The 15,550-nt window shown below is 28.2% G+C and overlaps 1 long non-coding RNA gene across 12 annotated transcripts in view; it reads right to left on the bottom strand.

The window, feature by feature from the left end:
- Window positions 1–13,462, bottom strand: part of LOC147809980 (uncharacterized) — a 29,053-nt gene extending 15,591 nt beyond the window's left edge. For 3 of the 12 annotated variants that reach the window (XR_015433985.1, XR_015433984.1, XR_015433986.1), the window contains exons 1-2: window positions 13,220–13,449; window positions 9,216–9,318 (exon numbers count right to left, since the gene is read on the bottom strand). This is a non-coding gene — a long non-coding RNA (uncharacterized LOC147809980). Of the gene's footprint in view, window positions 1–4,486; window positions 5,742–9,215; window positions 9,319–13,021 lie in introns of those variants that run through there. The other 9 variants (XR_015433983.1, XR_015433991.1, XR_015433989.1 and 6 more) reach the window with 8 other exon arrangements.
- Window positions 13,463–15,550: the final 2,088 nt, after the last annotated feature.

Genomic DNA, 15,550 nt, shown 5'->3' with positions numbered 1-15,550 from the left:
TTAACAGCGACTATAAAAATGTAATGACTATAATCATATAATTTTTTTTAATCCCACAATAGAGAAGATTAATTCTTAATGATACATTTAGTTAGAGTGTCTACCAAGAGGTCAGTAAGTCAATATTTAAAACTTCCTAAACTGTAATATGCACACACACCAAAGGTTTATTTACTCATAAAATAATCTAAGTATGTAACTGAACACACGTTTATTACATCAAAACTAGTAATATATGTGTTTTTATCTCAGTTTTCTGGCATAATCTGTTTTCTTCAAATTTTTGTATCTTTTATCTTAATCTAAAGAAAATGTTCTTTGAAAGGTTATTTTTAGACAGAAATAAAAATTCACTTCTTTCTACTGTCTTTTCTTTATCAATGATTACAACATTCAAAGGGTTTTCGCCTATCCACCTATCATTATTTTGTCTATATCTTCCAACCTGATTTAAGTAATTAAAGAAAAAATAGAATTCACAGTATTGTTGCTTCATAATTATTACAAAATGAGAAAAACACAGGAGGGTCTTATTTTATAAATTACTAAAAAAAGAGAAGTTGAGTCTATGAAACACAGTAATTCGATGTTTTAAATCTGATTATCAAAAAATTATTTTATGAGACACATTTTAAAATAAAAAAAATCTTTCAAAAAAGTGGATAATTTATTTGTTTTTAGAATTATACATTTTCTTTGCAAAATTTATGTAACCTCAAAATCTTCATTTCTTTAAAAATGTTATGCTTCTTTTCAAAATTTAGTCTCCTAAACAGATAGTTTTTTAATAAAATTCTATGACTTATAAACATCACCTCTCACTTTCATCGAGCAACATGGATAATATTTCATTAGGAGAGGGCAGATAAAAATAAGATAGCTTTTGAAAAATAAATGACAAAAGTTCCTTAAAGTATAATTTAAAATATTTAACTTAAATTATGGTTACACATAAATAAAATTTGTCACACAGTTCCATTCGTTTTTTTTTCTTCATTTATTTACTTAAATTGAGGTATCAAGCAAAATCTCATAGTTTGATGTACCATTGTTTAAATTTTTAAAATAATAGCTACAAGAAAAGTAGTTTACATTTTATGTTTACTTTCAATAAAGGAAATCATTGGAATAACTTTTGTGATAAATGATTTGTAACTGAAAATCTGAAAATGTGTATGTTATAGAAATGTCCATGCTATGAGGCAAAAATAGATTAATTGTCCACCAATTAATTAATAGTGAATAAATATTTTTGTAAATCATTTATCAATTTTTTTTAAATCATTTTAGTTCAATACCTTTTGCCAACAGTAGCATGATTCTACGCACACATAATATTTATTTTTTGCTGGTAAAAAACTGATCCAAGTAATACTTCATTTTCGTATTTGAAGTAAAGGTTTAATTGTCTAAAACATTTGGTAGAGACTGGAACAATATTGTACAGCATCCACATAACATCTAATGTGTGGAACAGTTGATTGCATATGACAGCTTAGTCCAATAATATTAGTAGTTTGGAATTAATAATACTTTTGAACTCACTGAGAATTTCCTTTTAACAAGAGCAGCAATTAATAATACCCTTCCCTACGAATTATTAGATATAATATTGAGCTAATGAAAATTTTAAAGTTTTAAAATTCAGTTAACTTTTCATAAATTCTTTTTAATAATATGTAAAACATTCCTGGTTAACTAAATTCTGATATTGCTGTCTTTCATTATAAATAAACAATATGGATTTTTTAATGTTCTGACTGATTTTTTATACGAAAATAAATTTTGAAAAAATATAATTATACATTATTATACTTTCAGTTATACATGAGTTGTCTAATTTGTTGAATTATAGATAGTCGGGCTGTCATTTTACTTCGCAAAGTTTCAAAAATTTAATACAATTAATTATGTAATGCTTTTTTTCATTTTTTTCCCAGTTGAATGCAACTAAATTTTATCTTTCAAAACTACATTTTAAAATTCAACTTTATTTTTTTAAATAGTTTAAAGGTTTTCAATTTATTATTATTATTTGCTTTGAGAACAAGGTCTAAAATTTTCCTCAGCTTTTTTGAAGAATTAGCCACTATTTCAAGAATTCATCTCGTGATTAAATGTCCAGATTATGTATTTTACACTTTTATAATTTTTTTACATATTTTAAGTGTCAAAAATATGCAGCAATAGGAAATCAAGCAAACTATTAGTTTAAACTCACAATGTTTAAAAACATTAGATAATCAAAGTTACTAATATTACCATTCATCCAACCATGAACTAGAGAAGTTAAGGCAACTTTGCTTTTTTTATCTTTGTATTTTTAAGGAATTATTAGCATACATAGATTCCTCAACAGGAAGAAACATTTTTGGTGCAACTTTTATCCACATATTTTTTTTTCACTTTTATTACAGAGAAGGTAATAGATCCCCAAAATACACTGGAATTATGTGCAGAACATAAAGCTTGTAATAATTGATAGACTACAAATAAATGTTGAACAGTTGATCCACCAAGTATGTGAGGACTGAAATGTCATTCAAAGAACAGTTGATTTGTTCACATAACAGAAGAGAACAATTAGCACTACACAAAAGGTTTGCAAAAGGTTAGTGTCTCTGCAACAAATTTATTTTGTATTACTTTTTTTCAACCTTTTCTTATACATTTATACAACTGTAGTCATGAATACATTATAAAAATAAATTTCATCACACAGTTAAAATAAACTGTTATGACAGTTAATATCTGTGATATATTGGTGATGTGAACCTTTGAAATATCAAGATTGTGATGAAATGAAAAAGTCATTACTACAAAAAGAAAAAAGAAAAAAAAATATTATTAAGTAAGTAAGAGTCATCAGGTATACACGCGATTTAATTGCAATGCATAAATATATTCTTCTTCAAGACACATAAGAAGGGCTCATATACAAATAGTAAAATACTAGAGTTTAAAAATTGAATTTAGTAAACACTTTGTAGATAAAACACTAAAAAATGAACAATCAGTTTACTTAAAATTAAGATACATTACAGCTCAACAGTTTGGGAACAAAATTACATTTTCAAAAGATTAGTAATTTGTATTCAAGATAATATTTGAAGTGTAAGAATAATTTTTTAACAATTTATTGGGAAATTTTTGGATTTATATTCAGAGATTACCAAATGCATGGCTTAAAGAAGGCACCATAAACAAAGAAGGTTGTCAAAATGTGCTTATTTACCACATAAATAATTATATGTACATAAAAAATCTAAATAGATATATTTCATATACTTTTCAATAGGATTTTTGGATTTCTTTTTATAAAAAAAAAGTTGCAGCTGTTAAAGAAAATACTGCTTAGTATATTTATGTCTCTGTTACTTTTTCTCCTCAACACTCTCATGTCAACTTCAAGAGAAATACAATAATTTCTGTTTAACCGTTTGAAACATGTAAACCCAAGTCTCTTTCTTAAGTTCCTTTTTAAAAAAAAGTCAATGATCAACATTTAATTACTCAAATGCCTCTAAAAATAAGTGGTTTCAACTAAATATCAATATACTACACACTTGGACATAAGAAAGGGTTTTTTGTATTTGTTTTTACCAAATTTTTTCTTACGCATCATCACAGAATTTATATTTATTATATCTAATTTCTAACAGTTCCTGTCAAAGTGAATCAATCCCTTCAACATTTGCGATGGAAGGATTTTTTCATCAAACCTACAATTTACAAAATATCTACAAATAATTTTTTCATGTCTAATTAATTGAAGAATGTTGAAGTGGCTACTGAATCTGACCCTCTATAATAATTCATTAACTATTATCTATGATATAACTAATAACTATTATCTATGATAATTCAAGAACTTTAAGAAATTCTACTTTCAATAGAATAGAAGGAAGTAGTTTAATATCTTGACTAATCAACAGTTAGTTAACAATAAATTGCAGCCTCTTTGATGTAAGATAAAAGATGTCCCTATCAGTAGACACTTGACTTCTTATCTATTAGTTATAAGCCAATTACATCCTACCATAACTTATTTTAATTATATTTGAAAGCATTTTAACCCATCATTTTATGTAAATTTATAACACTGATTTCAATACCTATGAATATAAATGAAACAATTATTTTGTTCATTATGCATCATATTTGAATCAATTCTCTTGAATTTCAAAATGCTCATCTAGTGTCCAACAGATGGCCTTCGGGTCTCAATAAGGAATTACAGAGTGTGTAAAATCCGTTTCCATAACCTGAAAGACAGACTGACTGTTTCTGCTATTTAGAAATTGTGTTCAAAAGTCCAGCCTTTTAGCTGTAAAGGCAGCATGCATTTTAAATGTGATAAATATGGGTTGCACGAAGAATAAGAGCTAAATTGAATTCAACAGAACATGTTCAGCATATTCATGATGTTGTAAATGTGCAATATACCTACTATACATTTTTTATTAAATAATAATAAAGATTTTCAGCAAATATTCTTTATTTTAAAGCCTATAATCGAAATTTCAAATAAGAAATTTTCATGACAAAATTCATAAAATGAATGGTTAAGGAGTTTTTGCTAAAACTTAAATGTTTTTAAATCTCAACAAATCTTTTCACTAGAGTTAAGGTCATTTCAAAAGTGGTCCATGAAAAACATATTTCATAATTAAGCTATAAATAACATGAATGGTGAACCTTTTTTTTTTTATCAGTGTGTCAGTGAAACTATGATTTTGGTTTGGTTTGTTATTTTTAAGTGTACCACATATTGTACTTCGTTTTAAAACTCATTTTAAACCCTTGCTGTGATTTTAAGCTATCGAATTATGTTTTATTACTGCATTTGCTGGTTAGAGATTAACTTGTATCAGATATAAGTTGAATAAAAAATTTTTGAAAATATTTCAATTTAATATTAAGATTTTTAAACAGTACTGAAGAAGGCACTCACTGTTGTAAGCGAACAAAATGCTAAGTTAATGTTAAAAGTTTTTAATTTTTTTATAGCATGGAAAATTAAATGCATCAATGCAACTTAAAATATTATTTTAATCTGCCTTTATTTTCTATTTTTCATTTTCTAAAAAAAAATCTTTTTCAATTTTAGATGCCTTCTTAATGCCCTTATTACTTTTCAAAATGCATTTATATTACATTATAAACAAATATATAATATCACATTAAAAACAAGTATTAAAATATTCAATTTTCCAAGGATTAAAATACCTGATTTTTGAGTTCAATATTTCAAATCAGTACTTTCAAATTCTTCTAATACTTCACCAAGATTGTGTATTTGATCACCTATATAAAATTTTCTTAAAATTCTATCAATTTCCTTTCCGAAATATCAAACCACTCAAAAAAGTGACATTTTATGATCATTCATCATAGCAAAGTGAGATCTTAAAGCAAAACTGTTATGTTTTCTAAGATTTTCAAAATGAAGAAAATAGCATGGATAATATTTCATCTGAAATTTGTAGTAAATCCAAACAGGTCTTAAAAATATTTTTCTGCCTTTGGAAGATAAATTGGCGCAACACATTGTCAATTCTATTCCAACTGTCTTTTAAGCAAAAAGAAATATTTAAAGTTCTTTGTTTAAATTCCTTTTACATATATCAAGGATATAGAATATATATCAAATTTGCACTTGAAGGATCTTACGATTTCAAACTATATATTTTCAATTTAAACTTTCCTTTGCAATTCCTAAGTTAAATCAGTTGATGGTGCTGTAAAAAAACGTGAAATTACACGGTTAAATTGAATCCATAAGTTAAGTAAATTCTTTTTTTGGTATGAAAAATTAAATTTCATCTAAAAGTTCCTCAAATTTGAGAAGAATTTGTCTGCAACATAAAAAGTTTGTCCTATTGAGATTCTATTTCCTGTAACAACTCAGAGAACTTGCGATTTTTTAAAGCCCATCAAGAAATAAACTTTAAGAATTCTAGTTAGAACAGACAAAAGATCATAAAATAAATGCATATTAACTTTTGCACACAATGGTGCCAATGCTCACACTCATTTCTGAATCTACCTTTGCTGTTGTCAGTCTTAAATGTTTTTTTTTAAATGTTTTGCAGTAAATGTAAGCAAATAAAGTAATTTATAGTACACTTGTTGTGTGCCACCATTACATCTGTACGCCTAGTGGCACGAGTGTCATAGCTTTGCCATCTTTGTTTTATAGTGACCAGATTATAATGCTATCAGAATGACAAAAGTAGTCATCATAAAAATACATAAGTGATTTTGTGATGTAACTTTTCAACGGCTATAACCTAATTAGAGGCTATAACCTTTTTTGCACAACCTAAATAGAGAATTATAATTTTATGGAAAAGAATATACATGGCAGGGAGATATTATTAAATTACTCATTATAAAAGTTTATTAAAAAAGGGGTAATTAAAAAAATAATACATAAATTTAGTTCAATATCATAGTTTTTTATTCCCATACATAAGGAAGAGTGGGGAAAGATAGGTTAGTTATGATTCAAAGGGTGTTGGAGCTGAATTGCTCAACATAGAAACTGTCAGATATTCATTGTTTAGTTTTGTACAAGACAACACTCCTGAAAAGTCACACATGTACAACTTTTGTTATAAACGATTTTTTTCTAGAAAAAGTCAAATCACCCGGGAATTTAGATGGAATGGGAAATTTAGAAATAGGAGAATTTCAATGAAAAAGTAGCAGATATTTCCATTTTATAAGGTAATTTAGGAAAATTATGCAAGCAATTTAGGGGAGAGTCATGTAGTTCCCCCCCCCCACCCACTGTCAATTTCATATGTATCGAATATTTTTTCAAGTCAATGGGACAATGGACATTAATTGTTATACTAAAAAAAGATTATTTTCAAAGTTTCAAGTATTTATGCAGCTGTTAACATGGTAAACAATAGTTTTGAAAATATGTTGAATACAGTAGTCATGAAATTTAAAAAAAATTGGTTGAATGTTTTGATTAAATTTTATTTAAATACTAAGAAAATCATTTTTTCTATGCATACAGCATTGAAGTATGTAGTCTTAAGTTTAATTTGCACAAAGAAAGAAGTTTATACGTGAAAATTTTTTCGAGTAATTACAAATTTACAAAAAAATTGGATTTTGGGTAGCCCCGCTCACATGATTGTCGGGTATCACTGCCCAATTTTATTTCATCGATAAATGAACGGTTGCAAAGATTATTATTTTATTGCTTCAAATTTGAATGTTATATGCATTTTTAATAGCAAATATTGTTGTTATTAAATGATAGAATTCACTAAAAGTATATAAATATGTAATAAATAAAATAATGTTGTGATAAAAATGATAAATGAGATTTATCTATTGTCAATACATTGATCATTTTTATTTACACCTGAAAAAACAGTAAAAAAACATAATTTTTGTAACTGGGCAGGGCTACCCGACACATTTTGAAAAGAGCTGAAAAACCTGTTTTTTTAAATTTCTATTTTTTTTACTTTTTTTTAAGTTAAACTATTTTTTTTTTTTTTTGGTTTATTCTTTTTGCATTGTTTAACCCTTTCGAGCGGACTGTCACATATATGTGCCAGCAAGAAACGCGCTCACTTCCCGTCCGACACACCCGTGTGTCGGAGAGTTTTCTCGTTCACCCCCGACCGTCACTTATTTGCGCATGCGTTTCGGAACGTTTTAAAAAATTAAATTTCTTCCAAAAGATGGCATTGTATGTCCATATGGTTTCAGAGACATGTAGATTTGACCTTCTACTCAAGATGAAAGTACATTCACGTGGTTTTTAGGGGAAGGAGTGGAGTGGGGGAATGTTTTATGAGGGCTCTTTAACTATTTTGCACGTGATATTTATTTACAGTAAGTAAGGGAGTTTTTTTTTCTCTCACTACTTTCGATTTTTGGATTAGTTTTTAGTGGATAATTAGATCCTGTAGGCTTGAATTTTTTTTCTTTTTACCGTTAGAATGTCGAAGCGTCGAAAATTTTTAACTGAGCTGGAAATAGAGGAAATTATGTAAAATATTTCAGATATTGATTCTGAAACAGATTCGGATAGTAGTGATAGTGACACTATAATATATTCTGATTATTCTGATCATAAAGAATCAAGCGAATCGAATGATGATGAGAGCATTTCTGTCATTTGTATGCCCAGTACATCAAAATCGAGTAGTACTTCTGCATGGTCATCAACAGTACAAAATTTAACGCTATTACCTTTCAAAGCCGTGCCTGGACTAAAAGTGGATAATTCGCTTGAAGAAGAGATTGATTTTTTTAGGCATTATTTTGATGATTCCATAATGAAAATAATTACGAAATAATTAAATTTTTCATACGAAAAAAGAACTTTAAGTCATATATTTAGTTTTCAGATTTGTAATGTTAAATGTTTTAAAATGACAAGTACATAATGAAAATAAAATGTGTAAAATACACATTTAAACAAGAAATAACTTAAGTAAATAAAGTATCCATAGAAATATACATAAAGCATATGTCACTTAAATACTCTACAGAACAATATTAAACAACGCGCTGATATTTTGGCAATTTCATGGAATTAGGCTTAACATCAAAAAACCCTCCGGCCGCTTTGCGTTGCGAAAGGGTTAATTAGATGATAAAATAATAGAAACATACAAAAATATTGATTATTACTCAATATTATACAGAAATATAAGCAATACTCCTTAAGTGGGTGGGGTTAAACGACTCTCCCCTACATGTAGTCAAGACTGTACTCAAGGGAGGGGGAGAGAAACAATTGTCTCGGGGCACAAAACATCTGGGGGCCTGACCGAAATTCCTTACAAAAAATATAGCATTTTTTTAAAAGAAAATTGCAGGGAATTTTTTATATCAAAACATAAACTACAATTCTGCATAAAGAGTCTTCAAAAACTACACAAATTAAGAAAATAAAGTTTTTGTGCTTGGAAGAAGTAATAAACTTTGCTCTGGTACCCATGACATTCAAAAACAAAAGAACATTAAAGTTGACATAACTTATTTACACAGATGCACTGAATTAATCAACAACAATATGATAGGTGCATCTTTAAGACTAGTAAAGTGCAATTCAGAGCTTGCCCACTAAAAAACAGAATTAATTTTGACACAATCAAGGTACCCACTTTCACCCCACTATCGAGTCTTACACCACTCTTCCTTTATAATATTTAAAATAATAAAGGAATTGATACCTTAGATAACTGGATTAGAATGAATAATTATGCTGCTTTCTTTTCTTCTTTCATTTAGTTAAAACATATTCTTCCAAATATCACACAGAGCTTCAGAATAAGTCTGTAAAAAATTCATTAATACAATTTAATAACAATCCAGTAAAAGAATAAATTAGCATAAAGACAAAGAAGAAAGCGCAAAAAGAACACTTTGAAAAAGTATTAATGTGGTGAACAGATTTTCCCATACAAAGGTGCAATATTAGTTGGTTTGAGAATATTGATGCAGTATCAAAAAAAGCATATTGGCATAAAAAAGCATCATTGCAACAAATACTATAAAACAAAGTTTAAATTAGAACATAATATTTTGTAAAGATATTCATAAATATTTTCTAGAAAGTTAGTTATAACTTCCTGTAGATATTATTGATGAACACACTTTAAAATTAACTTCTTTTATTATTATTTTTTTGATTAAAAATTGGCCTGCAATTTTTAACTTTGAACAAATTGGCATATTATTAACACAGTTATTAATGTAACAATTTAATGACTAAAAATATTAATCAACTTTAAAGTAAAAACAACAATCCGACTTTGTGTGAAGTCTTACGAAAAAATTTTTTATTAAATGGCTTAGTGTAATGAGGTTAATTAAATAAATTGGCACCAAAATTAAATTCATTCAACTTTTTTTTTGCACAACCCCCTGAAAATTGCAATTAAACAAATCTATTGTTTAAAACAGACTGAATGATCAATTAAGCAATTTTAAAAACGTTTTATGAAACGTTTTCTGAAAACACAGCCTTTTCAGGTTTGCCTTCACAGTTGAAAAATTTTCCTAAGTCTGTTTGATAAAGAAGAACAGAATAGTGTCTAGAGTTTTGTTACTGATAACTGAATATTTTCTCTCAGGTTGCATTGCTACGAGGAATGATCAATGCTATCTCCATAAACTTGGTAAACACACTGTAGGCATTATATTTACTGCTTCTAACTTCAGACTGTTTTGTATCAATCTTATCAAATGAATGAATGAAAAACCCTGAAATGTCTTAGCACACGACTGAGTTTTTAAAATATCAAGAAATTAACTCTTGTCACCATATCCTAAAACTGCTACAAACACAGACAATTTTTCAAATATGTGCATCTCAAAAATAAACAACTGAAATCACTTATATGCTTTGTAAAAAGCAGTTTTTTGGTTACCAAACATTAAAAGCAAAAAATTTAAAAAAATGTTATTAAAAAAAAAAACTTATGGACAAACTGAATAAACTCATATACCTACTACAAAATTGTTAATCTAAAAGAAACAATGTTGGGAGTTGTAAAAATGTGCGCATGGATCCACAGACTAATGCAATTAGATAAGGGGAGGGGGGGAAATGAGGTCCTACGATTCGACACACAAAAAAGATTTAATACCCAAATCCCGAAAGTTATTATTCTGAGAAAATATCATGCAGTTTTTTAGGTAACTGCAAATAAGAAAAACATTTACAGAAAATGAATAAAAAACTGAATAACTTCAGATCTAATAATTAATTTTTCACACACTAATAAGGAGATGGCACTGTGTGTGGCGTAAAATCTTAATATCAAAAAAAATTTTAGCATTATAAATATCAAAATAACAAAAACTAAAAGCAAATTAACAAAATTAAAAAGTAAATTAATAAAATTAAAATTATGTACCTATAAGTTTTACAATTAAGTGCATGCTTCATAAGGATCAAAATAGAAAAATAAATTTAAGAAGTTAAGAAAAATTCTATATCTAACTGATTAGAAAAGAACAGTTTTCCCTTACGTATGAGACAAATTAAAAGTGCAAAATTTGCGGCAAAAATGTATAATAAAAGAAAATTACAATACCTTTTTTTCATTTCATAATATTAAAGGGGGAAAAACTGACACAAACACAGTTATATATTAAAAATGAAATGACATAATAGATCACATTAAGAAATAACAAATAAGTACTAAAAGTTAAAAAAAAGTTTTATGAAAAATATTTCAAAACTTTTACAATTTTTTTTCAAAGTTTTTAGAATTCTTTATAAAAATATACTAGTTTAAACACATAAAAAATTTATTTGAAATATTAAAAATATAGGTAAATAAAGCAAAATAAACATTAATTTTAAAAATTATAAATATATATTTATTGAAAAACGTGAAATAAATGTTTGTGTTGAAACTGAAAATAAACGTTGGCCCACCTAATACGGTGCCCCTGAAAGAGAGGCCAACTAATCTGCCCTGTAAATGCCTGAATTGACGAAAATGTTAAAACAGGTGGGCATTGGAGAAAGAAAGAAAAATTTTGTGTGCCACTGGCTGTGAACTATTTGTAGAGACATATTGAACAAATATTGTGTTTCTTTGCATACTATATTAAAAAGAAAATATAAAAAGTATTGAGGATCTTTTTCTTTTCCGTCACAAAACAATTCATTTCAAAATACAAAAACTCAAGCATGTATATGATGTTATAAGATATAAATAGACAAATCTCATTTCTGAACAGCAATAGTTTTGGTGCAGTCTAAGGAGTACTAATAAACACAGCTGGTTTTTTAAAACTTGTTTTCTTTCTCACAACATTTTAAATTCATCGAGATACTTCTTAAACAATAACTGTTTTGAAAATATCAAAAATTTTAAATTATTATATCTGTAAACCTTTCATACAAAACTTGGAAGATTGTATAAAGAAGTCTATTGTGTTACTCCTTAAAATTGCTTACTTTTATTTTTTTATGATCATCAGTATTGGTACAATTTTCAAAAAGGATTTTGAGCTTTTTCCTTTCTCTTTTTTTTTTGAGAAAAGTATAAGCTGAAGTTATTTAAGTTCTCAGAAATACCTTGTTTACATAATATGATGTTTTTTCTTGGGAGAGTTGCTTAAAAAACGTGTTTGCAAACTTACTGCTGGTAATATATATGTCTTTTACATATTTTAGGTAAGTAAAATGATTGAAACTTATTTTGAATTTATATGGTGGAGTTGCCAATTTTTTTTTTTAGAGATTAAATGCCCAAAAATCGCTAAGCTATTGCAGTTAAACAAATAAAATCATTAGTGGAAGTTTAAATCTCTGTTGAGACCATTTAAGTGTCAGGGTCAAATCTGTCAACCCCATAAAAAGGTGAAACATACCTCAATAACACACATCTTTTTAAACAAATTTTTTAAAAAATAAACAACCTATGTTTAATTTAAGTAGTATCATTAAAGAAGTATTATTGGCACATAAATTAGTCATATTTCACAAAAATAATAAACTTCAATTATTCATATCTGCAAACAAAACTAGGTTTTATTTTTTAAAAATCTAAAATTTGGCTCATACAACCAAAATTAATTACATAGCTGATAGTACAACTGTTAAGGGCAAAAGAATTTACCAAAACATAAAAAACTTTCACCATACAATGTGTGGGCTCAAAAATCAAGGGGCAAGCTGAAAGTGAGTCCTTCTGGAGAAAAATGGAAACATAGTAAAAAACATTTATTCCCAATTATCAAGAAATTTTGGTTTTCTATTAGTTAGGAATATTTACAGGAAAAAACTTATTTTTTCCAAGACATTAAAAAAAAATGAATAAAACCGAAACAAATTAAATTAAATGGGTGATACTAAAAACCAAATAGAATTGCTTAGCAATCCATTCGTACATAAACATATTTGACTTTAAACTACTTGCAATTTTTTATATAACAGAAAGTTAAATTTTTTTACAATTATCTTTTTAAATAACTACATTTGCATTATTAAAGTTTTATACAGAATTATAAAACCTACATAACATAGAATCAAAGAGGTTGCTTGAGTATTAATACTTCACTGTATATCATTATAAAAATTACTAGTATGCAATTTGCGATTAAGATTTCAAAATGTGATTTGTAGTAGAAAATACAATAAGCATGGCATACCACTAAACATTTAAATTAGTTCCATGAGTAATTTAAACATTCAGTGGGTGGAAATAAAACTAACCAAGCATATAGCTTCATCAAAAGCATACATGTTCTCAATGCTCTTTAAAGATAATACATATGATTAATGTTCTTTAAAAGAATTCTTAAGAAAAGGATTTCTTCAATGAGGTCCATTCTCTATAGTCTTTTAAAATTAGAAAATTTTAATCTCATTTCTCGAAGCCTATGTAAACAAACAGAAATTTAAATTTTCTGCCTAATTTTTATTCTGTTTGTTTTGATTACGACGTTTATGACTTTCTATTTCTGTTACATGAGTTCTTTAATCTTAAATTAAATGATCAGTTTAGTTGTTTAATCTCAAGGGGCATTCCCACTGTTTAGGATAAATTCGCGAATGGTGAGATGTGAAGCATAACCTGGTTAAATGATTATTTCTTGAGGAAAGGGCTAAAACAAAACACTCGCTTATAGAGAAGCACTAAGAAAGGGAGAGATTGATTGATTTGTTCATTTACGTCGCACTAGAGCTGCACAATGGGCTTAAAAAGGGACAGAAAATATCTATTAAAAGTTTTTCAGACATGCCATCGCAATTTGGACCTTTTGCAGAAGGTGTCAGACAGTTTCCATTATGCTAGATGGGTTCGCGTGCTTTTTGACAGCGCTGTCAAAATAAGATGGTATGGAAAATAGTAGCGAGACTTCGCTGAACATAAGTTAAAGAAGGTAGAAGATTAAAGAAAATGACATAAAGTCCGTCAACTCCCATTAATATTAAGCTATAATTTTCAAACTGGGGCGGAAGGTTGGCCTATATGAGCCAAACCACCCTACCGAGAAAAATCTTTATAGACCATATAGGGGGGCCACAATGGCCCATCAAGTATTTTTTTTAGCTAACCGGGAGAGGGTACTTGAAGCTATGTAGTAGCCTGATCTCCGTATAAACGTGGTACAACGTCTAAGACCGCGTGCTAGTGACTTGCGTCTTAAGCGAGGGGGTGCAGGTTCGAACCCCGGCTGAGGTCAATTTTTAAAATTTCTTATATTTTTTTTTCTTTTACATTCTATTATTTATTTAATGTGTTTTTCGATACATTAAAGGATCCTGCATGCAAAAAAAAATTTTTTTTTTCGAGAAATTTCAAATACAGCATAAAAACGGGAAAATTCCCGGAAAATTAGTTTAATTATATTATTATTTTTTTTTACTCCTTTTAAATTTTCACGAAAGTTTAGCATCCGAGAAATGCCCTATGTTAAAAATCAAGCGTCTTTCTTAGTGGAAGAACGCATAAAGGAATAAATAATAAAACAAAATAAAATGGCGGGAAAAAGGCTCAAATTTCAAGTCCGTCTAACTCCCTTTAATATTAAGCTATAATTTTCAAACTGGGGCGGAAGGTTGGCCTATATCAGCCAAACCACCCTGCCGAGAAAATTTTTTATAGACTATATAGGGGGGCCACAATGGCCCCTCAAGTATTTTTTTTAGCTAACCGGGAGAGGGTACTTGAAGCTATGTAGTAGCCTGATCTCCGTATAAACGTGGTACAACGGCTAAGACCGCGTGCTAGTGACTTACGCCTTAAGCGAGGGGGTGTAGGTTCGAACCCCGGCCGAGGGCAATTTTTTAAATTTCTTATATTTTTTTCTTTTGTTTTTTTTTACATTATATTATTTATTTAATGTGTTTTTCGATACATTAAAGGATCCTGCATGCAAAAAAAAAATTTTTTTTTATTCGAGAAATTTCAAATACAGCTTGAAAACTGGAAAATTCCCGGAAAATTAGTTTATTTATAATATTATTTTTTTTTTACTCCTTTTACAATACTTTCACGAAAGTTTAGAGTCCGAAAAATGCTCTATGTTTAAAATCAAGCGTCTTTCTTGGTGAAAGAACGCATAAAGGAATAAATAATAAAACAAAATAAAATGGCGGGAAAAAGGCTCAAATTTCAAGTTCGTCTAACTCCCTTTAATATTAAGCTATAATTTTCAAACTGGGGCGGAAGGTTGGCCTATATGAGCCAAACCACCCTACCGAGAAAATTTTTTATAAAACATATAGGGGGGCCACAATGGCCCCTCAAGTATTTTTTTTTAACTAACCGGGAGAGGGTACTTGAAGCTATGTAGTAGCCTGATCTCCATATAAACGTGGTACAACGGCTAAGACTGCGTGCTAGTGACTTACGCCTTAAGCGAGGGGTGCAAGTTCGAACCCCGGCAGAGGGCAATTTTTTAAATTTCTTATATTTTTTTCTTTTGTTTTTTCTTTACATTATATTATTTATTTAATGTGTTTTTCGATACATTAAAGGATCCTGCATGCAAAAAAAAAAATTTTTTTATTCGAGAAATTTCAAATACAGCTTGAAAA

Source organism: Parasteatoda tepidariorum, chromosome 5 (genome assembly GCF_982258835.1).
Source record: "Parasteatoda tepidariorum strain Cologne lab strain chromosome 5, Ptep-v5.0, whole genome shotgun sequence".
In the NCBI taxonomy this organism is placed as follows: Eukaryota; Metazoa; Arthropoda; class Arachnida; order Araneae; family Theridiidae; genus Parasteatoda; species Parasteatoda tepidariorum.
Note: the sequence above shows the minus strand (reverse complement) of the source record. Positions and strands in the feature narration are given on the sequence as shown.